At 36.3% G+C, this 14,568-nt stretch overlaps 1 protein-coding gene across 14 annotated transcripts in view; it reads right to left on the bottom strand.

Moving 5' to 3' along the window:
* Marchf1 (membrane associated ring-CH-type finger 1) overlaps positions 1-14,568 on the bottom strand; it is a 737,296-nt gene that overhangs the window by 119,886 nt on the left and 602,842 nt on the right. The gene's annotated exons all lie outside the window — the stretch shown is intronic.

Below are 14,568 nucleotides of genomic sequence, written 5' to 3'. Positions count from 1 at the left end.
TGAAGTTGGTGGATGCTCCTGGGGAAGCATTGCCTCAACATAGCCAGATATTTCACCATGTTCTGTTAATTCTTCAAAATCTTTAAGGAGATGAGCTTTGTAACTGTTCAGTTAGTTGTCTCTGGTAAAATTAAGATCCAGAATACTTTTAGGATATGAGGAGAGGTCAATATAGGTGACATATTTCCAGGTTGATTGCAAACATATGGTTTCCTAATCATAATACCATCATGCATCATAACATCTAGGTTGTGTGAAAGAGATCAGTATAAAAATATAACTATAAAGTTAAAATAATTAGCATGTGATAAGGGTTTTTCCTAAATCATATATAAGAACTTGGAAGCAAAAATTTAAGAGAGACAAAATTAATTTTTATACATAAAATTATATCTATTGAAACAAGATAAAATTATAAGTTGTTAATAAATATTTGATTACTATTTAAAGAAATGCATAGAAAATTATATTTATAACCTTTTGTCCTCATCTGCACTTTCATTTTCTTCCATATTTTTCTGACTTCATATGTTTTCTTTCTTACCTTTCTTTTATTCCTTCTTCCTCTTCTTTGTCTTTCCTTGTTTCAACTTAAAAGTCTATGATTTTCACAGTTTATAGACTCAACAACTTCTCTAAATTCAGTAAAGGTCAAGAATAATTTTCTAAAATATTTAACCACTAATTTAATAAATGCTAGATTCAAGAATATGATGGTTAACAAACAAAAGGGCTCTAACTTTCTTTTGAGTCTTTGAGTAGTTCCTCTCATGAATCTCGACAAGGAAAGGGTCAGAGTGACCTACACATCAGATGAAAGACAGAAACATTGTCTTTTTCTTCATTTCTTCTGGGGTCACTTGTTTACTGGCCCAGGCCTTTCACTTGTAGTGACCTAAATCATTTATGCATCTCCTTGCCCAGGTCCCCATTGTAACAGTTGGATGCATGATGAATATTTCCCTATGAGGAGCAGATATCAATATAACCCAAAATGATCACTATTTACTATTGCAAAAGATGTTGTGATTCCAGTAGGAACCTTTCTGAACATATCACCAATAGCTCAAGCACTAAGGTCAACATTTACTAAATAAGATCTCATGAAACTGAAGAGCTTCAGTAAGGCAATGGAGACCATCAATAGGATAGAAGCCAGCAGGATGGGAAAAGATCTTCATTAACCCTACATCTGACAGAGGGATGATACCTAAAATATATAAAGAACTGAAGATGTTAGACACCAACAACCCAAACAATTAAAAATTAACAACCCAATTAAAAATAAGGTAGAGATCTAAACAGAATTCTTACAGGGGAATCTCTAATGGTAGAGATGCACCTAGAGAAATAGACACCCTTAGCCTTCAGGGAAATGCAAGTCAAAAGAACTCCGAGATGTCATCGTACACTCCTTAAAATAGCTAAGATTGAAAACTTAAGCAATGGTTCATGATAGTGAGGATGTAGAACAAGGGGGAACACTCCTCACTGCTGTTGGTAGTGCAAACTTGTATAATCACTTTAGAAATTATTTTGGTGGTTTCTCTGAAAATTGGGAATAGTTCTTCCTCAAGAGTCAGCTATATACACTCTTGAGTATATACTCAAAAGTATGCTCCAACATACCACAAGAATGCTTGCTTAACTATTTCTTAGCAGCTTTAATCACAATCGCCAGAACCTAGAAACAACCTAGATGTCCCTTGACCAATGAATGGATAATGAATATGTAGTTCATTAACACATTGGAGGATTATTGAGCTTTTAAAAACTAAGAAATTATGAAATTTGTCAGCAAATGGATGGAACTAGAAATGACCATTCTGAGTGAGGTAACCCAGAAAGAACACATAGAATATGTACTTACTTATACGTGGTTAGTCATAAAGTTAATGATTACCATGCTATAATCCACAGGCCCAAAGAAACTAAATAACAAGGAGGACACAAGGGTGAACTTGTGGATCTCATTGAGAAAGAGAAAAAGATTATTGTGGGTGGATGCGGGACTTCATGGAGGTGGGAGAAGGATAGGAACAGGAGAAATTAAGTTGGGGGAGGAGAGAGATGGGGGAGGGAGTTAGAAAGAGAAAAAAGGAGAGAGAGAGAGAGAGAGAGAGAGAGAGAGAGAGAGAGAGAGAGAGAGAGAGAAATAGAATGGGTGGAGCATCTTTGGAACAAGGTAGAAACCTAGTGCAGTGGAATCTTCCAGAAATCTTAGGATGACCCTAGTTAAGACTTCTAGCAATGAGGGATATAGAGCCTGAAGTGGCCATCTCCTGTAACCAGGCAAGTCTTCCATTGGAGGAGTTATGACACCAACTCAGCACCAAAACCTTTGATCTACAATGTGTCCTGCCTATAAGATATACAGAAATAAAAATGAAGCAGAAATTGAGGGAATGAACAGCCAATGACTGGTCCAGGTTGAAATACATGCCATGAGAAGGAGCCAACTCCTGACATATTAGTGATATCCTGTTATATTTGTCAACAAGAGCCTAGCATAACCATTCTCAGAGAGGCTTCATTTAGCAACTAATGTAAACAGATGCAGACCCACAGTCAAACATTAGGTGGAGCTTGGGGAATCCTATGGAAGAAGAGGAGGAAGGATTGTAAGAGCCACAGGGGTCAAGGACATCACAAGAAAACCTACAGAATCAATTAACTTGGGCCTCAAAGGAACTGAATTGATAACCAGGAACATGTATGGGACTGACCTAGGTCCTCTGCATATGTTATAGTTTTGTAGCTTGGTCTTCATGTAGGGAGTGTGGGGGGGTGGATGATTGGGAGATTGGTGAGTGTTGTGAGAGAAGAACTGGGAAGAGAGGAGGGCAAACTATAGTTGGGATGCAAAGTAAATTAACTAATTAATTAAAAATAAACAAATAAATGAACAAACAAAAATTTCTTGTGCTTTATTTCCTTCTATGGTTATATCTGTTTCTCCATAAATCTACTATTAAAGAAATACAATCAATAACAAGATGTTCCAATGCTGAGAATAACTGAGGGTGTATTGTCATTCTGACAGCTTCAAAACATATAGCCTTTAACCACTGTCATGATGCGGTTTAGTAGTGACCTCCTATTTTTTTTTTTATCAAGGATTAGAATTAGTACGTTTAGTATTGCGCAAGTCTCTAATTTTTGTATGTCTATATTTCCCTTATATAGTTCAAAGGTGAATCATTTGACATTTGACATCCCCCATTCCTCAAGGTTAAATTTTAGGTCAATTTTTTTATTCTGTACTTTCTAACATGTTTCTTTGTAATTTGCAAGTGTACTGGTATTTTAATAGGCATATGCTAGAGTTGCAGAATTTTGAATGGAATGCAATCAAGCAGGTCAACACATGATTTCCTTCTCTTTACAATTATATATTTGTATAAAACCCTCAGCAATTTAGTCTGAACGAAGAAATGTACTTTTCTTTCTAAAATTAAATGGCACTGGCCAGTATATTTTTAAAGGTCATCTCAACACATTTTAAAAACTTTTTAATGTTACGTTCTTTTAAAATTTATCTGTTGTGCATTTCAAATGTATTTAAGTTTATTGTTTGAATAAAGAAAAGAAGAAATTATATCTGTTTTCTACTGTGAGAGTCACTGTGGCTATAATGTTTGACTTGGTTAACCTAGGTTGTTTTACACAGAGTATGAAGTGCACGCTTAGTGATCTAAGGACCAAGTTTTAAATTTCTTACTGAGTCATCATGGACAAATATTTTAATCAGTAATTGACAATAATATTATCTACATTGAAGAACCAATACATAGATATTTGTTAAAATATTCCTGGAGCACAAGCATATAATCAATGCTAAGTAATGATCTTTATAATTTCCTTAATAAAATTAACTGTTATCACTTTGTTTACTAACACAAATGACACACTACAAGCATGTTATACCATCAAATATTTCATATTATACATTTAATAAATTTGGTAATTATAATGCTCATACATTTGATGTATCATAATATAGCATTTGTAATTAATTAGTTTTTTTTTTAAAAAAACTTTTACTATTTTACATTGTATAAGTGTTCTTTTATTTTGTAAAATTATCACAATTTGGGGTTAAAAACAATTAAGATTTATTTTTCTAAAATTCTGGAGGTCAAATGTAAAATGGAGGCGATAGCTGGTTGTCCCCCTTCTCGTGGCTCCAGAAACTACCCTTTCTTGCATTTTTTTATTGCTCATAGTCATGTCAATTCCTTTGTTCATGTCGATTCTCCAAAATGCAAAAAGAACTTCTGGTTCTTTTGTTACACATCTCTTTTTTTGACACATGATTTCCTTTTCTATACAATTATATATTTGTATAAAACCCTCAGCAATTTATTCTGAAAGAAGAAATGTACTTTTCTTTCTAAAATTAAATGGCACTGGCCAGTATGTTTTTAAAGGTCCCTCTTGGGTGATAACTCTTGTGATTACATTGGGTCCACCCCCATAATTTGGGAGAATCCTTTCATCTCAATATCTTTTCAGTCTTCCAAAGGCTTTGGCACAGAAGACAGATTTCCAGGATTAGGAACTAGGTATCTTTAGAGACCTAGTACTTTACCATCCACAGAGAGTACACAACAGGTGAAAATCAACACTGTAAAGTAAGTGACAAGTATCTGTTCATTAAGAACACTTTCCAAGTTACCTATAAAAGACATTGCTCGATTTCCATCTACTTAACATTTCACCAAAAGCCTAGTGAATAACTACTAATTTACCCCAAGAATGTATTAACTCATAGTTGAATCAGTATTTTGTAACAATTGCATTTTATTTTACAGTTGAATAGTTTAGGTTTTATAAACTTTTAAGTAGTCTTAAAAATTTTTTTTTTACAAATGGATATTTTCATACAGTATATTGTGATTATGGTTTCCCCTCTCTCAACTTCTCCCAGGTCCTTTCCCAAGTCCCTTCCCATCCAAATCTACACCTTTTCATTTTTTTGTGTGTTAGAAAATGAACAGTAAATAATACTACAAAATGATGATTCATGATTATATTCACAACAGATTCTGAAAGTCATATTTAATGTATCAAACCTGCCCATTGCTTATAACATAAAAATAAAAATTGTTAATTTTTAAAAATTTAACTTAATAAATAATAAATAGAATTAAAATAGATCAATTAATTAAAATAATAAAAACAAAACAAAATAATAAAACAAATAATTAAAATAAAATATAAAATAATCAAATCAAATCAAACAAACCAGAATAGGATAAAACAAATAGAAGAAAATAAGCTAAATAAAAACCACAGCAAACATGTCTAGACACAGAAATTAAATATTCTTAAAATCAGGCTTTTTTTGGTGGTCTTTGTATCTTTTTTGTATTCATTTAGTTTGTTTTCACTGATACCATGTGGACCTTTGTAGTATTCTGTATTCAGACAAAATGGCAATAGAGCAAATATTAGTAAGACTTTCTGTTTTAGTGTTCAAAAACATATTCCATGAAGTCTTTGCAAAGAATAGATGAGGTATTACCATATCTAAAAACAAAACTGGAAGATAGTAAGTTATGATTAGACAGAAGAATCCATAGGCAGTACTTGATAGAAGCCAAATGTGTTTTTAATAGTGACTGTCATAAGCCATGGGTGGGCTTGATGTATTAAATATTACTTTCAGAATCTGTTGTGAATATAGCTATGAATTAGATTTAGAGAAAGTGGATAATATTGATTTAAATCAAAGAAATGTGAGAAAAGCAGAGTAAAAAACAAAACACCTATTCTTTTCATGAAGGAAAGGCAGTGTGGGTTTCTAGCCACCCCCACTAACTCAATCATGCAGTTAAAGCAATGTGCAGGAAACATAAATAAGCCACTATCTTCATTTGATCTTCTGTGGACAAAGGCTTAGCCCTAGCCATGGCCAATGTGGGAGCTGGTGAAGAAAGGCCTTTGGGCATCTTTGATACTTTACTTGTCTTGAGATAATCATTCACTTCTCTTTCCATGACAGAGTCACATTGACAGCCAGAAAATGAATGATTTAGAGAGAAATAGGCTATAAAGAAACAAATGAAAAGGAAACCAATGTTATGGGTGGAGTAATAAAACAGTCTTTAGGCATTTTAAAACCTCTGCCTTCTCACATCCTCGGTTCCCGGGCCATTAGCACTATTCTAACAGTCTCCTCCGCAGGTAGTCTCCCTGCCATGGCTCATGTAGAACTCCGACATGAGTTATAGGAGTAGTGAAATCAAATGGAGGTTATCAATAGTCTTTTGGGACTTTGTGCCTTGATATTTATCCCCAGCCCTTCCTGAGCATGCCCTTAGCGCCACCAACTGGAGGAAATTGATGCCTACAGAGAAACTGGAACCAGGAGAGTACCTGATTATATATGGTTATAGAAGAAAGATTGAAGTTGAACAATATATAGCATCAGAGAACAATGACTGGAAATATACTTTCAAACAAGTGCAATATGAACACTTATGCTTAGGGGAAAGGTAAGATGCCACCAACAGAAGCCACCATTAGATAATAAATCATAAAATTGAAAGCATGAAAACACAATAGTTGACACAAAATACACAATGAAAGGGTTCAAATTTTTCTGTATTGTTGTTCCAAAGACAGAAAGTATAGAAGGATTCACATTAGATAAACATTGCAGTTAGTCTTCAAGGAAGACCATACTTTGTGAGAACTAGAGGAGGCTAAGCACAAAGCCGAAGGGAAAACATTGCTTAGTCTCCATAGCAAGGCTTCGTAATATCAAAGATAATGATTGTGGTGGTTTGAATAGCTTATGGCCTCCATAGACTCATGTGTTCAAATGCTTGGCCCATGGGGAGAGGGACTCTTAGGAGGTGTCGCGTTGTCAAAGGAAGTGTGTCATTGTAGAGATGGGCTTCGTGGTTGCTCCTATATGCTCAAGCTATGCCAAGTGTGAAACATAGTCTCCTTCTTTTCCTGCAGATCAAGATGTAGAACTTTCAGCTCCTTCTCCAGAACCATATCTGCCTGCATGCCACCATGCTTCTTGCCATGATGATAATGGACTAAAATTCTGAAACTGCAAGCCAGCCCAAACATTTTCCTTTATAAGAGTTGCTATGGTCATGATGTCACTTCACAGCAATAGAAACCCTAATACAGTGACAGCATTCCAAAAGCACCCAGAGGGTGATAACCACTCTCTGTAAGACTAACAATCATTCTGTCACACATTTGATGAGTAAGATTTGGTGATGTAACAATTTTAGCATCTGAAACTATAACCAGTTGAATTAACTGTTTAACTTGGGAAATATTAAAATATTTTTAGGCATTTAAGATTTCAGAAGTTTTGGCAAGATTACACAATGAGATCACTCATGGAATAGATATTCCAATGGCTACAACTAAAGAGAAGATAGAGGTAGCTACAAGTGTCATGGAGAAAAGTTGAGAAATTTCTCAGTAAATTTTATTGTGGCCAGGGCAAAGGAAAAGAAAAGGAAAGTGGAGAGAAGAGGACTGAGAGCAAGGAGAGTAAGAAGGGAAGAGTGAAGCCTGGAGTGAAGAGCAAGGGAGCTGGAGAGAGCTAAAGTTAAGAGCTAGAGCAAAAGAAGGAAGGATGGCGAGACAGAGAGAGGGAGGGAGAGAGACAGACTAACAGAGATACACAGAAAAAGAGACAGACACCTAAAGTTAGAGTTAGAGCAAGGGAGGGATGGAGAGGGAGAGGGAGCAAAGGAAAGAGAGAGGGGGAGAGGAAGAGAGAGAGGAAAGGAGAGAGGGAGAGAGAGAAAGAGCAAGGGAGGGAGAGAACCAGCAAGAGAGAGAATGAGGGATAGAAAGAGTGAGGGAGAGAGGGAAAGAGGGAAGGAGAGAGAGAGAGGAAGAGAGAAAGAGCCAAACAGAGGGACAAAGACAGAGACAGAGAGATAAGTTAGAGTTAGAGCAATAAAGAGAGGGAGAGAGAGACAGAGACAGAGAGGAGGGAGATGAGAGAGCTAACATTAGAAAGAGTTAGAGCAAAGATGAAATCAAGAAGGAGAAAGAGAGAGAAATACACACAGAGAGAAAGAGAACAAAATTGTTGGGGTCCCATTCAATTAGATAACAAAACCAGCAAATTAAGTGTTTAAATTCTAAAAAACCGTGAATAATAAACAGTTGCTCAGGTAATGGTTTTAGCAACTTGGAAATTATCAATAAGCTGAGAAAATCTGATTGGTAAATAAGCATCAAAGTTCTTTGGCACAAGTTAATACTTTGGGTTTAAATAAAGAGAACTAAATTATACCTTTCAAATAAAAACAATAAAGTTAAATAAATACCAAGGAAGCAATTGTATCTATATGTAATTAAATATAAAATGTTACAGATTTTCAGACTTAAGTTTTAATAATATTTAATAGAATTTTAAAGCAATATCCCCAAAGCAAGATTTAACTAATCTACAGCTCATTGTCATCTGTACTGTGGTACATTTTAGTACAACATATTTATAATCACATATTTTAATAAAAGTTTCATTGCTTTTTCTAGAATTTTATTATCAGCAATATGAATCTAGGATGGATTAATATAGTTTTAATAAGTTGTTAGTAATATATTTGTGAATATTTTATTTACATATTTTAATGTACTGCAGTCATAAATGTCATAAATGTCTGCATACATTAACTTACTTTTAGAGTAAAATACGAAGTATTTTAAAGTAAAATACAAAGAAATAAAATTCTAACAAAATATAATTCATGGTAAAAATATTAGGGGGAGATGGAGAAATATATGGGAAAGAAAATGTTAAAAAGGGCATGTCATCCTAAATATGAACCTATAATAGAATCAAAGCACACAGTCAAGACTTTTCTGAGAGAAACGCATGAGTTGACAGTTGTGTGCATGTGTATGTGTGTTTGTGCATGCATGCATGCATGCATGCATGCTGTGTGCGTGTGCATGTGTGTGTGCGAATGCGTGTGTATGTGTTTATGGTACAGTGTGCTTGTGAAGGTCAGAGGGCAGCTTATATCAGTTCTAGCCTTCCACTTGTGCATTCTGGAGATTGAACTCAAGTTGGCAGCATCATCAACTGCTTTGGCATCTTTACCTGCTGTGCTATCTGGCTGCCTCAGTCTATGATTCTATCTCACATTCAAGCTCCAGCACAGTGAGACTCCCTTCATGTTCCAGCATATTTCTGAAGGCACCGGTACAGTGGAACTGGCGAAAAACACACTCTAGGAGTGCCAGATATGCAACTAGCTGGCTGTTCTACTTGGAAACTCTTCTGGCCTCAGTTACCTCTTCTGTAAGAAGCATAGTCCTAAGCAGCTTTGTGAGGTTGAAACTCACTGCTGGGTTTATTCGAGTGAACAATGCTTTGAATCTGCGAACATCATCTAGCAGATGAATAGGTGACAGTAATGAACAAGATTGGGTTCTGAAGTTTTCTGCTTCAGCTCAACTGCCCTTGATACAGAATTATCAGTGTAACTACAGGCTGAAGCAATCACAGATGGAACTCTTTGGTTCCCTGCCCTTCCTTATTTTTTATTGTAAAACATGAGTGTTACATTCAGGTCAGAAAAGCACTTGAACTTCGTTTTGATTATTATGACAATGTTATCAGGCCTGCCAGATTAAAGCAATCTCCATCTCAGTATTGTTTCCATGCTCAGGCAAAGGGGATGGTATACATTATGATTAAATAACACAGAGTCTGGGCTGCCTCTCGCATAGAATTAATTTTGGTATAGCTTCCATTTCATTAGAGGAACACTTTAAAACAGGTCAAGTGTAACCCGGGCTAAATTGAAAATGCATTATTCTATTTTGGTAGACTCTCCAAGCTGATACATATTTAATGCAATTTTGTAAGGAAGTTCAAATGTCAGGCAGACACCTTTAAGAAAACAAATGTTTTAAGTTTTACACTAGGTAATTTCTGAATAAACACTCAGTATATCTCATTGACTATCCCAGAGCTTTTTTCTTGGCGGAAAATAAGCTATTTGTGTGAGTTATGTGGAGTAAATCTGACAAGCTGTGGTGAGCACTGTTCTCTTTATTGGCTTTGTCTCTTTGGGATGTAGTTTAGGGTTGCAGAAATACACTTTGCATTTTCCTACACCTTTTTTTCTTAGGATGAAATTGTTGGAATTATGAATATTTAATGGCATTTAGGACTGTGCCTTACTGTTTATCCATGTATTCAATTTCATTTTTTTTTCAGGCTGTTCACTTAGCCAGACCACCATATGAATTTGCACTTTTTACTTCATTGTAAGACAACCCCTTTCTTTGGTAGAAACATGTCTCAAAACTGAACATTATTCTACATAGTTGTCCCTATTTCTCACAAATAAAGGTGTAGACTAAAAAACTGGACATGCACAGGTTTGTAACTGTCATTACTGCATGGGATTTGCTCAAGAATGTGTGATACAGTCATTTAATCATTAGGCTTAGTGTTTGCCTCCTTCTGCACCCAAATCACTTGAGAGGGGAGGTGAACTTCTTCCTGTCCCATCAGTATGCTTTTCGAAAATCTGTAAAAGAACTTTGGGGCTTTGTGTTTAATGTCTTGTGGAAGAGTTGGGCAAAGGATCAGGGACTCCACAAGAAGATCAAGAGTCAACTAACCTAGACACTTAACCAAAGAGCACACAAGGGCTGGACTTAGACCTGTACATATATACCATAGACATGTAGCTGGATCTTCATGCAGGTCCCCCTACAACTGGAGCAGGAGTTGTTCCTGACTCTTGCTTCCTTGTGTATTCTGTTTCCCTTCCTTGTCTGGCCTCACTGGGAGATGTGCTTAATCTTGCAGTGACTTTAGTTATAGAATGTGGTGATTGCCAGGGAGGACCTCTTCTCTCTCAGAGAAGAAGGAGAGGGGAGATAGGGGAAGAGGCTATATCAGTCTGGGGTGGGGGGAGGGCTTGTGATCAGGATGTAAAGTGAATAAATAAGTGAAAAAAAAAGAGTTATCAAAATCATCAACACAACTAAAGGGTTTATATTGGTTATTCTCTTAACTTTTAATTAAAGATTTGAATAAAAGTCTCATGTCATGAATTTCACAAAATCATTTGGATTTTTTCAGAATTATTCTGCTAAATGTGAAGATGTTCCAGATATTATTTTTCCCAGATGAACACCTATGAGCAGTTACAGTGCTTTGATCAATCTTTTCCCGGATCTCTGGAGAGCCTGCAAAAAGCCTACTGCTACTGAGGAAACACATGGACTCAAGAGCCTCGTGGGCTTCTTTTCTCGTGCCGTTTTTAGCAGTAAACAGCGGCACAGGGACCCACATATCATTCTGATAATGCAGACACCTCAACACCTTGTTTAGCACTCTCTTCCCAAGGCCTGAAGTTTTTAATCTGTACCTGCTCTACCTGTAAAAATACATCTCCTGTTTATCTCCACTACTTAAATGCCTATGATTCTCACGAGCCAGCTCGCATTGCCTCTTAACTGTTTGGCTTGTCTTTTCCTGCATCAGCTGGCTACAGTGTTTTTAAGAGAAGTCAGACCTTTCTACATTACTCTTTTGTTTGAATCTTTAAATGTTTTTTCTAGATCACATGGTAAAGTTCTAGTTCCCAGTTCAAGGCTTCCATCTTGTCCCTACTAGTGGTTAGCTGTCATTTCCATCTTTGTCAGTTTTTGGATGCATTTTTCCTTCCTAGTTAACTGCCACTCCCACGCCAGCGCATCTCTCTCCTTGGTTTCTCTAGTCCTCCAGATGAGCATAGGCCTTCCTTTCCTCTTTCCCTCCCCCAGCCATCCATTTCACCTCTTTTGCATCCTTCCTTCTCTCCCCTTTTTTTTCATTCCTTTCATTCTTCCTTCTTATCTTACTATATCTTTCACTATCATCATGTTTTTAACTTATGCAAAAGCCATTTTGGACTCCCCAGTTTAACAATTTATTTTTGTAACTTTCTCATATCTTTCTGTGTCTTGTTGTAAGGCTAGGAACTCTTTCTCTAAAATTGACTAGTGCACAAAATAAAATAGTCTCAGTGCCAACACTTCCCGAAGTCTCTGGAGCACCTGATCTCTCTAAAACACTCGCCGTGATATTTGGTGGCTTAGAATGCTCCTGATGTTTCTTCTAATGTTCCTTGACAAGTTCTTCTAGATTTTATTGTCACCTGTGAGTATAGGTTTGTTTTTCAAAACTGTCTTTTGACTTAATTTTTATGACATACTTTCTCCCTGGCATGCGATTTATTTAGAACTTCCACATCTCCATAATTTATATGATTCTCTAAATGACACTTTATTCTATAAATTTCCATTGCATTCCTCGTGGCCGGTCTAGCACCACATTGGGACCAGTACATGTGACACACGCATGCATACACATTCTACGTTCTCAACAAATACATACAATTAGATACATAATAACCAGATATCTGGTGAAACTGCCCTATTTCCGAGCTGTATGCAGAAAGTGGCAAACAATATCGTATTGCTTGAGATTTCTCCCCTAAATGAGTTTTACGACCCCCATGAGTTCATTATCTGTAGCCTAAATGAAGGCACATAGATTGTAAGAGAAGTACTATAGCAGGAGTTTAGAAGAATGGTTCCACCCATCTCCAGTAAAGCTTTAGAAAAACCTAAAGAAGAGTTTGCAGAACAAACCTAAAGAGCTCTGCAGACTTGCTACTGCACTGTAGGAGTGCCATTCATGTCTTCCTGCCAGAGATGACAATTTAGTACAGTTAAACAGCTGTTCATCAAGTCACTGCCATACCCTTTGGTATAACAAATCAGTGCAGAGTGAAGACTTAATGACAGGTGGAAGTTTAGTATACTGAATGAGTGGTATTGTTTTCTACCTTATACCATGGAGATTTTGGAAGCTATTGAGAATAACTGTCTGTCTGTTCTATAGGAATATTTAACAAGTCTATCTGGGCATTCAGACAGAGTAAGGAAAGAAAATTAGTTGGAAAAGATTCATTTTTATTGATGAGGAAAAAGCATTCATGTTTTCTGCTTAAATTTAAAAAAAAGAGAGAAAAACTGGCTTTTATCCTCATAAGACAAGATAATCTCATTTGAGAGGGAAGAAAGGTTGGGAGGGAGAGAGGGAGGAAGGGAGGGAGGAAGGGGCGACTACACAAAAGTCAATCTTAAATATCATTCCTTGTCTTTCGAGGTATGGTTGCCCACTTGGTTTAGAACACATCCACTTGACTATGTGCTGGCCAGTGAGCTCCAGAAATGTGCTGGTCTCTATTTCCTCAGAGCTAGGATTATAGGTACGCATTACCATGCTCAGCTTTTTACACTGAAGCAGGGGATTAAATTTAAGTCCTCATGATTATGTAGCAAGCACGTTACCAGCTGAACCATCTTCCAAGTCCCTGTGCTGCTTTGTTTATGATGGCCAAGAGCCATAGATCTTCAGACTTAGTGGTTTATGATGACATTTATTTTATTCATAAATCAGCAATCTGGACAGGCATTAACAAGGACAAGTCTCCACTTGGTGTGAGCTAAGGAGGCTCAAGGGCTAGGGGCAAGAAACACACTCGATCAGTCAGATGCTTGCCCTGGGCTGGGAAGACTCAAGCTATGCTGATCAGAAATATACCTATAAAATAAAACATATAAATATATAAAGTAAATATATATAATGCATATGAAATACACACTAATTTTATATGTATGGGAGTTTTGCTAGCATGTGGTTTATATACCACATGTGTGCCTGATACCCATGGAAGCTACAAAATGGTGTTAGATTTACTGGAACCACCATTGCAAATGTCTGTGAGTCACTATATGGGTGATGGGAACTGAGCCCAGGTCCTCTGTCAGAGCAAGAAGTGCTCTTACCACCAAACCATCTCCTCAGCTTTTATTTTACCCAACATTTTATGAAAATTTCAAATACACATTGAAGTTGGAAAAACTGCAATATTCTGATATGAATATTTATATTTTTCTTAGTTTTACTGTATCACATCTTTATTCTTTTTATCTATTGACTTGTCCACTAATAAATAATCTTCTATTTGTGATGCATGTAAAATTAAGTTGTGTACAAAAGGAAATTTGTTTTTAAATAACTCAAAGTAAATACTATTAATTACTATTTGGTATTTATAGTAATATAAATATTTATATACAGCAGTATTTAGGCAACACATGCAGTGAAATATACAAATCTGAAAGTAGGTTAGAATCCTGTTTTTTATATTTTATTTTAAAATGTAAGTGTGACAGTGTCAGTGTGTGTGTGAATGTGTATATCTATGAGTCTGAGTGTGTGAGTTTGTGAGAGTGTATGTGTGTGAGAGTGTGAGTGTGTGAGTGTATGTGAATGTGTGCATATGAGTGTTTGTGACTGTGTGAGCATGTGCATAAGTGTGTGAGCATGTTAAGTGTATATATGTGTGTGGGAATGTGAGTGTGTGTGTGTGTGTGTATGAATATGTGAGTGGGAATGTGTGTAGGAGTATGTGACTGTGTGAGCATGTGCCTGTGAGTGTGAATGTGTGTATGTGTGTGTGAGTATATGAGTGTGTGTGTGTGTGTGTGTGTGTG

The sequence above is a fragment of the Arvicanthis niloticus genome, chromosome 16, assembly GCF_011762505.2.
Source record: "Arvicanthis niloticus isolate mArvNil1 chromosome 16, mArvNil1.pat.X, whole genome shotgun sequence".
NCBI classification, from domain to species: Eukaryota; Metazoa; Chordata; class Mammalia; order Rodentia; family Muridae; genus Arvicanthis; species Arvicanthis niloticus.
Note: the sequence above shows the minus strand (reverse complement) of the source record. Positions and strands in the feature narration are given on the sequence as shown.